We start from the raw sequence: 18,951 nt of genomic DNA, 5'->3' as shown, positions 1-18,951 counted from the left end.
AGTTGCATTTAGATAATCTCCCAATAGCATATCTGTGGCTTAATTGCATTTGAAGCTCTCCCAAAAATGTATCTGTGGCATAACTGTGTTCAGAAAGTTGCATTTACATAATCTCCCAATAGCATATCTGTGGCATAATTGCATTTGAAAGTCTCCCAATACCTTATCTGTGGCATAATTGTGTTTAGAAAGTTGCATTTAGATAATCTCCCAATAGCATATCTGTGGCTTAATTGCATTCGAAAATCTCCCAATAGCATATCTGTGGTTTAATTGAATTTGAAAATCTCTCAATAGCTTATCTGTGGCTTAATTGCATTTGAAAGTCTCCCAATAGCTTACCTGTGGCATAACTGCATTTGAAAGTCTCCCAATAGCTTATCAGTGGCTTAATTGTTTATGGAAAGTTGCATTTAGATAATCTCCCAATAGAATATCTGTGGCTTAATTGAATTTGAAAATCGTTCAATAGTTTATCTGTGGTTTAATTGCATTTGAAAGTCTCCCAATAGCTTACCCGTGGCATAATTGCCTTTGAAAGTCTCCCAATAGCTTATCTGTGGCTTAATTGCATTTGAAAGTCTCCCAATAGCTTATCTGTGGCATAATTGTATTTGAAAGTCTCCCAATAGATTATCTGTGGCTTAATTGCATTTGAAAGTCTGCCATTAGCATATCTGTGGTATAATTGTATTTAGAAAGTCTCCCAATAGCTTATCTGTGGCATAATTGCATTTAGAAAGTTGCATTTAAATAATCTCTCAATAGCATATCTGTGGCTTAATTGCATTTGAAACTCCCCAAATAACTTATCTGTGGCATACCTGTGTTCAAAAAGTTGCATTTTGATAATCTCCCAATAGCATATCTGTGGATTAATTGCATTTGATAGTCTCCCAATAGCTTATCTGTGGCATAATTGTATTTAGAAAGTTGCATTTAGATAATCTCCCAATAGCATATCTGTGGCTTAATTGCATTTGAAGCTCTTCAAATAATTTATCTGTGGCATACCTGTGTTCAGAAAGTTGCATTTAGATAATCTCCCAATAACATATCTGTGGCTTAATTGCATTTGAAAGTCTCCCAATAGCTTATCTGTGGCATAATTTTATTTAGAAAGTTGCACTTAGATAATCTCCCAATAGCATATTTGTGGCTTAATTACATTTGAAAGTCTCCCAATAGCTTATCTGTGGCATAATTGTATTTAGAAAGTTGCATTTAGATAATCTCCCAATAGCATATCTTTGCTTTAATTGCATTTGAAGCTCTCCCAATGACTTGTCTGTGGCATAACTGTGTTCAGAAAGTTGCATTTAGATAATCTCCCAATAGAATATCTGTGGCATAATTCCATTTGAAAGTCTCCCAATAGTTTATCTGTAGCATAATTGCACTTGAAAGTCTCCCAATACCTTATCTGTGGCATAATTGTATTAGAAAGTTGCATTTAGATAATCTCCCAATAGCATATCTGTGCCTTAATTGCATTCGAAAATCTCCTAATAGCATATCTGTGGCTTAATTGAATTTGAAAATTGCTCAATAGTTTATCTGTGGCTTAATTGCATTTGAAAGTCTCCCAATAGCTTACCCGTGGCATAATTGCATTTGAAAGTCTCTGAATAGCTTATCTGTGGCTTAATTGCATTTGAAAGTCTCTCAATAGCTTATCTGTGGCATAATTGTATTTGAAAGTCTCCCAATAGCTTATCTGTGGCTTAAATTTATTTGAAAGTCTCCCAATAGCATATCTGTGGCATAATTGCACTTGAGAGTCTCCCAATAGCTTATCTGTGGCATAATTGAATTTAGAAAGTTGCATTTAGATAATCTCCCAATAGCATATCTGTGGCTTAATGGCATTTGAAAGTCTCCCATGAGCGTATCTGTGGCATAATTGTATTTAGAAAGTCTACCAATAGCTTATCTGTGGCATAACTGTGTTCAGAAAGTTGCATTTACATAAACTCCCAATAGCATATCTGTGGCATAATTGCATTTGAAAGTCTCCCAATACCTTATCTGTGGCTTAATTGCATTGAGAAAGTCTGCCAATAACATATCTGTGGCATAATTGCACTTCAAAGTCTCCCACTAGGTTATCTGTGGCATAATTGTATTTAGAAAGTTGCATTTAGATAATCTCCCAATAGCATATCTGTGCCTTAATTGCATTTGAAAGACTCCCAATAGCTTATCTGTGGCATAATTATATTTAGAAAGTTGCATCCGAAAGTCTCCCTATAGCTTATCTGTGGCATAATTGCATTTAGCAAGTCTCCCAATAGCTTATCTTTGGCATAATTGCATCTGACAGTCTCCCAATATCTTATTTCCCAATAGCATATCTGTGGCTTAATTGCATTTGATGCTCTCCCAATAACTTTTCTGTGGCATAACTGTGTTCAGAAAGTTGCATTTAGATAATCTCCCAATAGAATATCTGTGGCATAATTGCATTTGAAAGTCTCCCAATAGTTTATCTGTAGCATAATTGCACTTGAAAGTCTCCCAATACCTTATCTGTGGCATAATTGTATTAGAAAGTTGCATTTAGATAATCTCCCAATAGCATATCTGTGGCATATTTGCATTTGAAGCTCTCCCAATACCTTATCTGTGGCATAATTGCATTTAGAAAGTCTGCCAATAGCATATCTGTGGCATAATTGCACTTGAAAGTCTCCCAATACATTATCTGTGGCATAATTGCATTTAGAAAGTCTGCCAATAGCTTATCTGTGGCATAATTGTGTTTAGAAAGTTGCATTTAGATAATCTCCCAATAGAATATCTGTGGCATAATTGCATTTGAAAGTCTCCCAATAGTTTATCTGTAGCAAAATTGCACTTGAAAGTCTCCCAATACCTTATCTGTGGCATACTTGTATTAGAAAGTTGCATTTAGATAATCTCCCAATAGCATATCTGTGGCATAATTGCATTTGAAAGACTCCCAATAGCTTATCTGTGGCATAATTATATTTAGAAAGTTGCATTTAGATAATCTCCCAATAGCATATCTGTGGCATAATTGCATTTGAAGCTCTCCCAATACCTTATCTGTGGCATAATTGCATTTAGAAAGTCTGCCAATAGCATATCTGTGGCATAATTGCATTTAGAAAGTCTGTCAATAGCATATCTGTGGCATAATTGCATTTGAAAGTCTCCCAATGTCTTATCTGTGGTATAATTTCATTTGAAAGTCTCCCAATAGCGTATCGGTGGCATAATTGTATTTAGAAAGTTGCATTTAGATAATCTCCCAACAGCATATCTGTGGCTTAATTGCATTCGAAAATCTCCCAATAGCATATCTGTAGTTTAATTGAATTTGAAAATCTCTCAATAGTTTATCTGTGGCTTAATTGCATTTGAAAGTCTCCCAATAGCTTACCTCTGGCATAATTGCATTTGAAAGTCTCACAATAGCTTATCTGTGGCATAATTGCATTTGAAAGTCTCCCAATAGCGTATCGGTGGCATAATTGTATTTAGGAAGTTGCATTTAGATAATCTCCCAATAGCATATCTGTGGCTTAAGTGCATTTGAAAGTCTCCCAATATCTTATCTGTGGCATAATTGCATTTGAAAGTCTCCCAATAGCTCATCTGTGGCATAACTGTTCAGAAAGTTGCATTTGCATAATCTCCCAATAGCATACATGTGGCATAATTGCATTTGAAAGTCTCCCAATACCTTATCTGTGGCATAAGTGCATTTGGAAAGTCTGCCAATAGCATATCTGTGGCATATGTGCACTTGAAAGTCTCCCGATAGTTTATCTGTGGCATAATTGTATTTAGAAAGTTGCATTTAGATAATCTCCCAATAGCATATCTCTGGCATAATTGCATTTGAAAAACTCCCAATACCTTATGTGTTGCATAATTGCATTTAGAAAGTCTGCCAATAGCATATCTGTGGCATAATTGCACTTGAAAGTCTCCCAATAGCTTATATGCGGCATAAATGTATTTAGAATGTTGCATTTAAATAATCTCCCAATGGCATATCTGTGGCTTTATTTCATTTGAAAGTCTCCCAATAGCTTATCTGTGGCATAATTGCATCTGAAAGTCTCCCAATAGCTTATCCGTGGCATACTTTTATTTAGAAAGTTGCACTTAGATAATCTCCCAATAGCATATTTGTGGCTTAATTACATTTGAAAGTCTCCCAATAGCTTATCTGTGGCATAATTGTATTTAGAAAGTTGCATTTAGATAATCTCCCAATAGCATATCTTTGCTTTAATTGCATTTGAAGCTCTCCCAATGACTTGTCTGTGGCATAACTGTGTTCAGAAAGTTGCATTTAGATAATCTCCCAATAGAATATCTGTGGCATAATTCCATTTGAAAGTCTCCCAATAGTTTATCTGTAGCATAATTGCACTTGAAAGTCTCCCAATACCTTATCTGTGGCATAATTGTATTAGAAAGTTGCATTTAGATAATCTCCCAATAGCATATCTGTGGCTTAATTGCATTCGAAAATCTCCTAATAGCATATCTGTGGCTTAATTGAATTTGAAAATTGCTCAATAGTTTATCTGTGGCTTAATTGCATTTGAAAGTCTCCCAATAGCTTACCCGTGGCATAATTGCATTTGAAAGTCTCTGAATAGCTTATCTGTGGCTTAATTGCATTTGAAAGTCTCTCAATAGCTTATCTGTGGCATAATTGTATTTGAAAGTCTCCCAATAGCTTATCTGTGGCTTAATTTTATTTGAAAGTCTCCCAATAGCATATCTGTGGCATAATTGCACTTGAGAGTCTCCCAATAGCTTATCTGTGGCATAATTGAATTTAGAAAGTTGCATTTAGATAATCTCCCAATAGCATATCTGTGGCTTAATGGCATTTGAAAGTCTCCCATGAGCGTATCTGTGGCATAATTGTATTTAGAAAGTCTACCAATAGCTTATCTGTGGCATAACTGTGTTCAGAAAGTTGCATTTACATAAACTCCCAATAGCATATCTGTGGCATAATTGCATTTGAAAGTCTCCCAATACCTTATCTGTGGCTTAATTGCATTGAGAAAGTCTGCCAATAACATATCTGTGGCATAATTGCACTTCAAAGTCTCCCACTAGGTTATCTGTGGCATAATTGTATTTAGAAACTTGCATTTAGATAATCTCCCAATAGCATATCTGTGCCTTAATTGCATTTGAAAGACTCCCAATAGCTTATCTGTGGCATAATTATATTTAGAAAGTTGCATCCGAAAGTCTCCCTATAGCTTATCTGTGGCATAATTGCATTTAGCAAGTCTCCCAATAGCTTATCTTTGGCATAATTGCATCTGACAGTCGCCCAATATCTTATTTGTGGCATAATTGCATTTAGAAAGTCTGCCAATAGCATATCTGAGGCATAATTGCATTTAGAAAGTCTGCCAATAGCAAATCTGTGGCATAACTGCATTTGAAAGTCTCCCAATAGCTTATCTGTGGCATAATTGTATTTAGAAAGTTGAACTTAGATAATTTCCCAATAGCATATCTGTGGCTTAATTGCATTTGATGCTCTCCCAATAACTTTTCTGTGGCATAACTGTGTTCAGAAAGTTGCATTTAGATAATCTCCCAATAGCATATCTGTGGCATAAGTGCATTTGAAAGTCTCCTAATAGCTTATCTGTGGCATAATTGCATTTGAAAGTCTCCCCATAGCTCATCTGTGGCATAATTGCAATTGAAAGTCTCCCAATATCTTATCTGTGGCATAATTGTATTTGAAAGTTGCATTTAGATAATCTCCCAATAGCATATCTGTGGCTTAATTGCATTTGAAGCTCTCCCAAAAATGTATCTGTGGCATAACTGTGTTCAGAAAGTTGCATTTACATAATCTCCCAATAGCATATCTGTGGCATAATTGCATTTGAAAGTCTCCCAATACCTTATCTGTGGCATAATTGTATTTAGAAAGTTGCATTTAGATAATCTCCCAATAGCATATCTGTGGCTTAATTGCATTCGAAAATCTCCCAATAGCATATCTGTGGTTTAATTGAATTTGAAAATCTCTCAATAGCTTATCTGTGGCTTAATTGCATTTGAAAGTCTCCCAATAGCTTACCTGTGGCATAACTGCATTTGAAAGTCTCCCAATAGCTTATCAGTGGCTTAATTGTTTATGGAAAGTTGCATTTAGATAATCTCCCAATAGAATATCTGTGGCTTAATTGAATTTGAAAATCGTTCAATAGTTTATCTGTGGTTTAATTGCATTTGAAAGTCTCCCAATAGCTTACCCGTGGCATAATTGCCTTTGAAAGTCTCCCAATAGCTTATCTGTGGCTTAATTGCATTTGAAAGTCTCCCAATAGCTTATCTGTGGCATAATTGTATTTGAAAGTCTCCCAATAGATTATCTGTGGCTTAATTGCATTTGAAAGTCTCCCATTAGCATATCTGTGGCATAATTGTATTTAGAAAGTCTCCCAATAGCTTATCTGTGGCATAATTATATTTAGAAAGTTGCATTTAAATAATCTCTCAATAGCATATCTGTGGCTTAATTGCATTTGAAACTCCCCAAATAACTTATCTGTGGCATACCTGTGTTCAAAAAGTTGCATTTTGATAATCTCCCAATAGCATATCTGTGGATTAATTGCATTTGATAGTCTCCCAATAGCTTATCTGTGGCATAATTGTATTTAGAAAGTTGCATTTAGATAATCTCCCAATAGCATATCTGTGGCTTAATTGCATTTGAAGCTCTTCAAATAATTTATCTGTGGCATACCTGTGTTCAGAAAGTTGCATTTAGATAATCTCCCAATAACATATCTGTGGCTTAATTGCATTTGAAAGTCTCCCAATAGCTTATCTGTGGCATAATTTTATTTAGAAAGTTGCACTTAGATAATCTCCCAATAGCATATTTGTGGCTTAATTACATTTGAAAGTCTCCCAATAGCTTATCTGTGGCATAATTGTATTTAGAAAGTTGCATTTAGATAATCTCCCAATAGCATATCTTTGCTTTAATTGCATTTGAAGCTCTCCCAATGACTTGTCTGTGGCATAACTGTGTTCAGAAAGTTGCATTTAGATAATCTCCCAATAGAATATCTGTGGCATAATTCCATTTGAAAGTCTCCCAATAGTTTATCTGTAGCATAATTGCACTTGAAAGTCTCCCAATACCTTATCTGTGGCATAATTGTATTAGAAAGTTGCATTTAGATAATCTCCCAATAGCATATCTGTGGCTTAATTGCATTCGAAAATCTCCTAATAGCATATCTGTGGCTTAATTGAATTTGAAAATTGCTCAATAGTTTATCTGTGGCTTAATTGCATTTGAAAGTCTCCCAATAGCTTACCCGTGGCATAATTGCATTTGAAAGTCTCTGAATAGCTTATCTGTGGCTTAATTGCATTTGAAAGTCTCTCAATAGCTTATCTGTGGCATAATTGTATTTGAAAGTCTCCCAATAGCTTATCTGTGGCTTAAATTTATTTGAAAGTCTCCCAATAGCATATCTGTGGCATAATTGCACTTGAGAGTCTCCCAATAGCTTATCTGTGGCATAATTGAATTTAGAAAGTTGCATTTAGATAATCTCCCAATAGCATATCTGTGGCTTAATGGCATTTGAAAGTCTCCCATGAGACATAATTGTATTTAGAAAGTCTACCAATAGCTTATCTGTGGCATAACTGTGTTCAGAAAGTTGCATTTACATAAACTCCCAATAGCATATCTGTGGCATAATTGCATTTGAAAGTCTCCCAATACCTTATCTGTGGCTTAATTGCATTGAGAAAGTCTGCCAATAACATATCTGTGGCATAATTGCACTTCAAAGTCTCCCACTAGGTTATCTGTGGCATAATTGTATTTAGAAAGTTGCATTTAGATAATCTCCCAATAGCATATCTGTGCCTTAATTGCATTTGAAAGACTCCCAATAGCTTATCTGTGGCATAATTATATTTAGAAAGTTGCATCCGAAAGTCTCCCTATAGCTTATCTGTGGCATAATTGCATTTAGCAAGTCTCCCAATAGCTTATCTTTGGCATAATTGCATCTGACAGTCTCCCAATATCTTATTTCCCAATAGCATATCTGTGGCTTAATTGCATTTGATGCTCTCCCAATAACTTTTCTGTGGCATAACTGTGTTCAGAAAGTTGCATTTAGATAATCTCCCAATAGAATATCTGTGGCATAATTGCATTTGAAAGTCTCCCAATAGTTTATCTGTAGCATAATTGCACTTGAAAGTCTCCCAATACCTTATCTGTGGCATAATTGTATTAGAAAGTTGCATTTAGATAATCTCCCAATAGCATATCTGTGGCATAATTGCATTTGAAGCTCTCCCAATACCTTATCTGTGGCATAATTGCATTTAGAAAGTCTGCCAATAGCATATCTGTGGCATAATTGCACTTGAAAGTCTCCCAATACATTATCTGTGGCATAATTGCATTTAGAAAGTCTGCCAATAGCATATCTGTGGCATAATTGCACTTGAAAGTCTCCCAATACCTTATCTGTGGCATAATTGCATTTAGAAAGTCTGCCAATAGCTTATCTGTGGCATAATTGTGTTTAGAAAGTTGCATTTAGATAATCTCCCAATAGAATATCTGTGGCATAATTGCATTTGAAAGTCTCCCAATAGTTTATCTGTAGCATAATTGCACTTGAAAGTCTCCCAATACCTTATCTGTGGCATACTTGTATTAGAAAGTTGCATTTAGATAATCTCCCAATAGCATATCTGTGGCATAATTGCATTTGAAAGACTCCCAATAGCTTATCTGTGGCATAATTATATTTAGAAAGTTGCATTTAGATAATCTCCCAATAGCATATCTGTGGCATAATTGCATTTGAAGCTCTCCCAATACCTTATCTGTGGCATAATTGCATTTAGAAAGTCTGCCAATAGCATATCTGTGGCATAATTGCATTTAGAAAGTCTGTCAATAGCATATCTGTGGCATAATTGCATTTGAAAGTCTCCCAATGTCTTATCTGTGGTATAATTTCATTTGAAAGTCTCCCAATAGCGTATCGGTGGCATAATTGTATTTAGAAAGTTGCATTTAGATAATCTCCCAACAGCATATCTGTGGCTTAATTGCATTCGAAAATCTCCCAATAGCATATCTGTAGTTTAATTGAATTTGAAAATCTCTCAATAGTTTATCTGTGGCTTAATTGCATTTGAAAGTCTCCCAATAGCTTACCTCTGGCATAATTGCATTTGAAAGTCTCACAATAGCTTATCTGTGGCATAATTGCATTTGAAAGTCTCCCAATAGCGTATCGGTGGCATAATTGTATTTAGGAAGTTGCATTTAGATAATCTCCCAATAGCATATCTGTGGCTTAAGTGCATTTGAAAGTCTCCCAATATCTTATCTGTGGCATAATTGCATTTGAAAGTCTCCCAATAGCTCATCTGTGGCATAACTGTTCAGAAAGTTGCATTTGCATAATCTCCCAATAGCATACATGTGGCATAATTGCATTTGAAAGTCTCCCAATACCTTATCTGTGGCATAAGTGCATTTGGAAAGTCTGCCAATAGCATATCTGTGGCATATGTGCACTTGAAAGTCTCCCGATAGTTTATCTGTGGCATAATTGTATTTAGAAAGTTGCATTTAGATAATCTCCCAATAGCATATCTCTGGCATAATTGCATTTGAAAAACTCCCAATACCTTATGTGTTGCATAATTGCATTTAGAAAGTCTGCCAATAGCATATCTGTGGCATAATTGCACTTGAAAGTCTCCCAATAGCTTATATGCGGCATAAATGTATTTAGAATGTTGCATTTAAATAATCTCCCAATGGCATATCTGTGGCTTTATTTCATTTGAAAGTCTCCCAATAGCTTATCTGTGGCATAATTGCATCTGAAAGTCTCCCAATAGCTTATCTGTGGCATAATTGCATCTGAAAGTCTCCCAATATCTTATCTGTGGCATAATTGCATTTAGAAAGTCTGCCAATAGCATATCTGTGGCATAATTGCATTTAGAAAGTCTGCCAATAGTATATCTGTGGCATAATTGCATTTCAAAGTCTCGCAATAGCTTATCTGTGGCATAATTGTATTTAGAAAGTTGCATTTAGATAATCTCCCAATAGCATATCTGTGGTTTAATTGCATTTGAAACTCCCCCAATACCTTATCTGTGGCATAACTGTATTTAGAAAGTTGCATTTAGATAATCTCCCAATAGCATATCTGTGGTTTAACTGCATCTGAAAGTCTCCCATTAGCGTATCTGTGGTATAATTGTATTTAGAAAGTCTCCCAATAGCTTATCAGTGGCATAATTGCATAGAGAAAGTTGCATTTAGATAATCTCCCAATAGCATATCTGTGGCTTAATTGCATTTGAAGCTCTCCCAATAATTTATCTATGGCATAACTGGGTTCAGAAAGTTGCATTTAGATAATCTCCCAATGGCATATCTGTGGCTTAATTGCATTTGAAGCTCTCCCAATAACTTATCTGTGGCATAATTTTATTTAGAAAGTTGCATTTAGATGATTTCCCAATAGCATATCTGTAGCTTAATTGCATTTGAAAGTCTCCCAATTGCTTATCTGTGGCATAATTGCATTTAGAAAGTCTGCCAATAGCATATCTGTGGCATAATTGCATTTGAAAGTCTCCCAATAGCTTATCTGTGGCATAATTGCATTTGAATGTCTCCCAATAGCGTATCGGTGGCATTATTGTATTTAGAAAGTTGCATTTAGATAATCTCCCAATAACATATCTGTGGCTTAATTGCATTCGAAAATCTCCCAATAGCTTATCTGTGGTTTAATTGATTTTGAAAATCTCCCAATAGCTTACCTGTGACATAACTGCATTTGAAAGTCTCCCAATAGCGTATCAGTGGCATAATTGTTTATGGAAAGTTACATTTAGATAATCTCCCAATAGCATATCTGTGGTTTAAGTGCATTTGAAAGTCTCCCAATGGCTTATCTGTGGCATAATTGCATTTGAAAGTATCCCAATAGCTCATCTGTGGCATAATTGCATTTGAAAGTCTCCCAATAGTTTATCTGTAGCATAATTGCACTTGAAAGTCTCCCAATACCTTATCTGTGGCATAATTGTATTAGAAAGTTGCATTTAGATAATCTCCCAATAGCATATCTGTGGTTTAATTGCATTTGAAGCTCTCCCAATAACTTGTCTGTGGCATAACTGTGTTCAGAAAGTTGCATTTAGATAATCTCCCAATAGCTTATCTGTGGCATAATTGCATTTGAAAGTCTCCCAATAGCTCATCTGTGGCATAATTGCATTTGAAAGTCTCCCAATAGTTTATCTGTAGCATAATTGCACTTGAAAGTCTCCCAATACCTTATCTGTGGCATAATTGTATTAGAAAGTTGCATTTAGATAATCTCCCAATAGCATATCTGTGGTTTAATTGCATTTGAAGCTCTCCCAATAACTTGTCTGTGGCATAACTGTGTTCAGAAAGTTGCATTTAGATAATCTTCCAATAGAATATATGTGGCATAATTGCATTTGAAAGTCTCCCAATAGTTTATCTGTAGCATAATTGCATTTGAAAGTCTCCCAATACCTTATGTGTTGCATAATTGCATTTAGAAAGTCTGCCAATAGCATATCTGTGGCATAATTGCACTTGAAAGTCTCCCAATAGCTTATCTGCAGCATAAATGTATTTAGAATGTTGCATTTAAATAATCTCCCAATAGCATATCTGTGGCTTTATTTCATTTGGAAGTCTCCCAATAGCTTATCTGTGGCATAATTGCATCTGAAAGTCTCCCAATATCTTATCTGTGGCATAATTGCATTTAGAAAGTCTGCCAATAGTGTATCTGTGGCATAATTGCATTTGAAAGTCTCCCAATAGCTTATCTGTGGCATAATTGTATTTAGAAATTCTCCCAATAGCTTATCAGTGGCATAATTGCATTTAGAAAGTTGCATTTAGATAATCTCCCAATAGCATATCTGTGGCTTAATTGCATTTGAAGCTCTCCCAATAATTTATCTGTGGCATAACTGGGTTCAGAAAGTTGCATTTAGATAATCTCCCAATGGCATATCTGTGGCTTAATTGCATTTGAAGCTCTCCCAATAACTTATCTGTGGCATAATTTTATTTAGAAAGTTGCATTTAGATGATTTCCCAATAGCATATCTGTAGCTTAATTGCATTTGAAAGTCTCCCAATTGCTTATCTGTGGCATAATTGCATTTAGAAAGTCTGCCAATAGCATATCTGTGGCATAATTGCATTTGAAAGTCTCCCAATAGCTTATCTGTGGCATAATTGCATTTGAATGTCTCCCAATAGCGTATCGGTGGCATTATTGTATTTAGAAAGTTGCATTTAGATAATCTCCCAATAGCATATCTGTGGCTTAATTGCATTCGAAAATCTCCCAATAGCTTATCTGTGGTTTAATTGATTTTGAAAATCTCCCAATAGCTTACCTGTGACATAACTGCATTTGAAAGTCTCCCAATAGCGTATCAGTGGCATAATTGTTTATGGAAAGTTACATTTAGATAATCTCCCAATAGCATATCTGTGGTTTAAGTTCATTTGAAAGTCTCCCAATAGCTTATCTGTGGCATAATTGCATTTAGAAAGTTGCATTTAAATAATCTCTCAATAGCATATCTGTGGCTTAATTGCATTTGAAACTCCCCAAATAACTTATCTGTGGCATACCTGTGTTCAAAAAGTTGCATTTTGATAATCTCCCAATAGCATATCTGTGGATTAATTGCATTTGATAGTCTCCCAATAGCTTATCTGTGGCATAATTGTATTTAGAAAGTTGCATTTAGATAATCTCCCAATAGCATATCTGTGGCTTAGTTGCATTTGAAGCTCTTCAAATAATTTATCTGTGGCATACCTGTGTTCAGAAAGTTGCATTTAGATAATCTCCCAGTAACATATCTGTGGCTTAATTGCATTTGAAAGTCTTCCAATAGCTTATCTGTGGCATAATTGTGTTTAGAAAGTTGCATTCCGATAATCCCCCAATAGCATATCTGTGGCTTAATTGCATTTGAAAGTCTCCCAATAGCTTATCTGTGGCATTATTGCATCTGAAAGTCTCCCAATAGCTTATCCGTGGCATACTTTTATTTAGAAAGTTGCACTTAGATAATCTCCCAATAGCATATTTGTGGCTTAATTACATTTGAAAGTCTCCCAATAGCTTATCTGTGGCATAATTGTATTTAGAAAGTTGCATTTAGATAATCTCCCAATAGCATATCTTTGCTTTAATTGCATTTGAAGCTCTCCCAATGACTTGTCTGTGGCATAACTGTGTTCAGAAAGTTGCATTTAGATAATCTCCCAATAGAATATCTGTGGCATAATTCCATTTGAAAGTCTCCCAATAGTTTATCTGTAGCATAATTGCACTTGAAAGTCTCCCAATACCTTATCTGTGGCATAATTGTATTAGAAAGTTGCATTTAGATAATCTCCCAATAGCATATCTGTGGCTTAATTGCATTCGAAAATCTCCTAATAGCATATCTGTGGCTTAATTGAATTTGAAAATTGCTCAATAGTTTATCTGTGGCTTAATTGCATTTGAAAGTCTCCCAATAGCTTACCCGTGGCATAATTGCATTTGAAAGTCTCTGAATAGCTTATCTGTGGCTTAATTGCATTTGAAAGTCTCTCAATAGCTTATCTGTGGCATAATTGTATTTGAAAGTCTCCCAATAGCTTATCTGTGGCTTAATTTTATTTGAAAGTCTCCCAATAGCATATCTGTGGCATAATTGCACTTGAGAGTCTCCCAATAGCTTATCTGTGGCATAATTGAATTTAGAAAGTTGCATTTAGATAATCTCCCAATAGCATATCTGTGGCTTAATGGCATTTGAAAGTCTCCCATGAGCGTATCTGTGGCATAATTGTATTTAGAAAGTCTACCAATAGCTTATCTGTGGCATAACTGTGTTCAGAAAGTTGCATTTACATAAACTCCCAATAGCATATCTGTGGCATAATTGCATTTGAAAGTCTCCCAATACCTTATCTGTGGCTTAATTGCATTGAGAAAGTCTGCCAATAACATATCTGTGGGATAATTGCACTTCAAAGTCTCCCACTAGGTTATCTGTGGCATAATTGTATTCAGAAACTTGCATTTAGATAATCTCCCAATAGCATATCTGTGCCTTAATTGCATTTGAAAGACTCCCAATAGCTTATCTGTGGCATAATTATATTTAGAAAGTTGCATCCGAAAGTCTCCCTATAGCTTATCTGTGGCATAATTGCATTTAGCAAGTCTCCCAATAGCTTATCTTTGGCATAATTGCATCTGACAGTCTCCCAATATCTTATTTGTGGCATAATTGCATTTAGAAAGTCTGCCAATAGCATATCTGTGGCATAATTGCATTTAGAAAGTCTGCCAATAGCAAATCTGTGGCATAACTGCATTTGAAAGTCTCCCAATAGCTTATCTGTGGCATAATTGTATTTAGAAAGTTGAACTTAGATAATTTCCCAATAGCATATCTGTGGCTTAATTGCATTTGATGCTCTCCCAATAACTTTTCTGTGGCATAACTGTGTTCAGAAAGTTGCATTTAGATAATCTCCCAATAGAATATCTGTGGCATAATTGCATTTGAAAGTCTCCCAATAGTTTATCTGTAGCATAATTGCACTTGAAAGTCTCCCAATACCTTATCTGTGGCATAATTGTATTAGAAAGTTGCATTTAGATAATCTCCCAATAGCATATCTGTGGCATAATTGCATTTGAAGCTCTCCCAATACCTTATCTGTGGCATAATTGCATTTAGAAAGTCTGCCAATAGCATATCTGTGGCATAATTGCACTTGAAAGTCTCCCAATACCTTATCTGTTGCATAATTGCATTTAGAAAGTCTGCCAATAGCTTATCTGTGGCATAATTGTGTTTAGAAAGTTGCATTTAGATAATCTCCCAATAGCATATCTGTGTTTTAATTGCATTAGAAGCTCTCCCAATAACTTATCTGTGGCATAACTGTGTTCAGAAAGTTGCATTTACATAAACTCCCAATAGCATATCTGTGGCATAATTGCATTTGAAAGTCTCCCAATACCTTATCTGTGGCTTAATTGCATTGAGAAAGTCTGCCAATAGCATATCTGTGCCTTAATTGCATCTGAAAGACTCCCAATAGCTTATCTGTGGCATAATTGTATTTAGAAAGTTGCGTTTAGATAATCTCCCAATAGCATATCTGTGGCATAATTGCATTTGAAGCTCTCCCAATACCTTATCTGTGGCATAATTGCATTTAGAAAGTCTCCCAATACCTTATCTGTGGCATAATTGCATTTAGAAAGTCTGCCAATAGCATATCTGTGGCATAATTGCACTTGAAAGTCTCCCAATAGCTTATCTGCGGCATAAATGTATTTAGAAAGTTGCATTTAAATAATCTCCCAATAGCATATCTGTGGCTTTATTGCATTTGGAAGTCTCCCAATACCTTATCTGCGGCATAATTGCATCCGAAAGTCTCCCTATAGATTATCTGTGGCATAATTGCATTTAGCAAGTCTCCCAATAGCTTATCTTTGGCATAATTGCATCTGAAAGTCTCCCAATATCTTATTTGTGGCATAATTGCATTTAGAAAGTCTGCCAATAGCATATCTGTGGCATAATTGCATTTAGAAAGTCTGCCAATAGCAAATCTGTGGCATAATTGCATTTGAAAGTCTCCCAATAGCTTATCTGTGGCATAATTGTATTTAGAAAGTTGAACTTAGATAATTTCCCAATAGCATATCTGTGGCTTAATTGCATTTGATACTCTCCCAATAACTTTTCTGTGGCATAACTGTGTTCAGAAAGTTGCATTTAGATAATCTCCCAATAGAATATCTGTGGCATAATTGCATTTGAAAGTCTCCCAATAGTTTATCTGTAGCATAATTGCACTTGAAAGTCTCCCAATACCTTATCTGTGGCATACTTGTATTAGAAAGTTGCATTTAGATAATCTCCCAATAGCATATCTGTGGCATAATTGCATTTGAAAGACTCCCAATAGCTTATCTGTGGCATAATTATATTTAGAAAGTTGCATTTAGATAATCTCCCAATAGCATATCTGTGGCATAATTGCATTTGAAGCTCTCCCAATACCTTATCTGTGGCATAATTGCATTTAGAAAGTCTGCCAATAGCATATCTGTGGCATAATTGCATTTAGAAAGTCTGTCAATAGCATATCTGTGGCATAATTGCATTTGAAAGTCTCCCAATGTCTTATCTGTGGTATAATTTCATTTGAAAGTCTCCCAATAGCGTATCGGTGGCATAATTGTATTTAGAAAGTTGCATTTAGATCATCTCCCAACAGCATATCTGTGGCTTAATTGCATTCGAAAATCTCCCAATAGCATATCTGTAGTTTAATTGAATTTGAAAATCTCTCAATAGTTTATCTGTGGCTTAATTGCATTTGAAAGTCTCCCAATAGCTTACCTCTGGCATAATTGCATTTGAAAGTCTCACAATAGCTTATCTGTGGCATAATTGCATTTGAAAGTCTCCCAATAGCGTATCGGTGGCATAATTGTATTTAGGAAGTTGCATTTAGATAATCTCCCAATAGCATATCTGTGGCTTAAGTGCATTTGAAAGTCTCCCAATATCTTATCTGTGGCATAATTGCATTTGAAAGTCTCCCAATAGCTCATCTGTGGCATAACTGTTCAGAAAGTTGCATTTGCATAATCTCCCAATAGCATACATGTGGCATAATTGCATTTGAAAGTCTCCCAATACCTTATCTGTGGCATAAGTGCATTTGGAAAGTCTGCCAATAGCATATCTGTGGCATATGTGCACTTGAAAGTCTCCCGATAGTTTATCTGTGGCATAATTGTATTTAGAAAGTTGCATTTAGATAATCTCCCAATAGCATATCTCTGGCATAATTGCATTTGAAAAACTCCCAATACCTTATGTGTTGCATAATTGCATTTAGAAAGTCTGCCAATAGCATATCTGTGGCATAATTGCACTTGAAAGTCTCCCAATAGCTTATATGCGGCATAAATGTATTTAGAATGTTGCATTTAAATAATCTCCCAATGGCATATCTGTGGCTTTATTTCATTTGAAAGTCTCCCAATAGCTTATCTGTGGCATAATTGCATCTGAAAGTCTCCCAATAGCTTATCTGTGGCATAATTGCATTTAGAAAGTCTCCCAATAGCTTATCTGTGGCATAATTGCATCTGAAAGTCTCCCAATATCTTATCTGTGGCATAATTGCATTTAGAAAGTCTGCCAATAGCATATCTGTGGCATAATTGCATTTAGAAAGTCTGCCAATAGTATATCTGTGGCATAATTGCATTTCAAAGTCTCCCAATAGCTTATCTGTGGCATAATTGTATTTAGAAAGTTGCATTTAGATAATCTCCCAATAGCATATCTGTGGTTTAATTGCATTTGAAACTCCCCCAATACCTTATCTGTGGCATAACTGTATTTAGAAAGTTGCATTTAGATAATCTCCCAATAGCATATCTGTGGTTTAACTGCATCTGAAAGTCTCCCATTAGCGTATCTGTGGTATAATTGTATTTAGAAAGTCTCCCAATAGCTTATCAGTGGCATAATTGCATAGAGAAAGTTGCATTTAGATAATCTCCCAATAGCATATCTGTGGCTTAATTGCATTTGAAGCTCTCCCAATAATTTATCTATGGCATAACTGGGTTCAGAAAGTTGCATTTAGATAATCTCCCAATGGCATATCTGTGGCTTAATTGCATTTGAAGCTCTCCCAATAACTTATCTGTGGCATAATTTTATTTAGAAAGTTGCATTTAGATGATTTCCCAATAGCATATCTGTAGCTTAATTGCATTTGAAAGTCTCCCAATTGCTTATCTGTGGCATAATTGCATTTAGAAAGTCTGCCAATAGCATATCTGTGGCATAATTGCATTTGAAAGTCTCCCAATAGCTTATCTGTGGCATAATTGCATTTGAATGTCTCCCAATAGCGTATCGGTGGCATTATTGTATTTAGAAAGTTGCATTTAGATAATCTCCCAATAACATATCTGTGGCTTAATTGCATTCGAAAATCTCCCAATAGCTTATCTGTGGTTTAATTGATTTTGAAAATCTCCCAATAGCTTACCTGTGACATAACTGCATTTGAAAGTCTCCCAATAGCGTATCAGTGGCATAATTGTTTATGGAAAGTTACATTTAGATAATCTCCCAATAGCATATCTGTGGTTTAAGTGCATTTGAAAGTCTCCCAATGGCTTATCTGTGGCATAATTGCATTTGAAAGTATCCCAATAGCTCATCTGTGGCATAATTGCATTTGAAAGTCTCCCAATAGTTTATCTGTAGCATAATTGCACTTGAAAGTCTCCCAATACCTTATCTGTGGCATAATTGTATTAGAAAGTTGCATTTAGATAATCTCCCAATAGCATATCTGTGGTTTAATTGCATTTGAAGCTCTCCCAATAACTTGTCTGTGGCATAACTGTGTTCAGAAAGTTGCATTTAGATAATCTCCCAATAGCTTATCTGTGGCATAATTGCATTTGAAAGTCTCCCAATAGCTCATCTGTGGCATAATTGCATTTGAAAGTCTCCCAATAGTTTATCTGTAGCATAATTGCACTTGAAAGTCTCCCAATACCTTATCTGTGGCATAATTGTATTAGAAAGTTGCATTTAGATAATCTCCCAATAGCATATCTGTGGTTTAATTGCATTTGAAGCTCTCCCAATAACTTGTCTGTGGCATAACTGTGTTCAGAAAGTTGCATTTAGATAATCTTCCAATAGAATATATGTGGCATAATTGCATTTGAAAGTCTCCCAATAGTTTATCTGTAGCATAATTGCATT

This window comes from Ambystoma mexicanum, chromosome 2q (assembly GCF_040938575.1).
Source record: "Ambystoma mexicanum isolate Mex_15411 chromosome 2q, UKY_AmexF1_1, whole genome shotgun sequence".
NCBI classification, from domain to species: Eukaryota; Metazoa; Chordata; class Amphibia; order Caudata; family Ambystomatidae; genus Ambystoma; species Ambystoma mexicanum.
The sequence above is the reverse complement of the archived record's forward strand: the minus strand, read 5'-3'. Positions refer to the sequence as shown.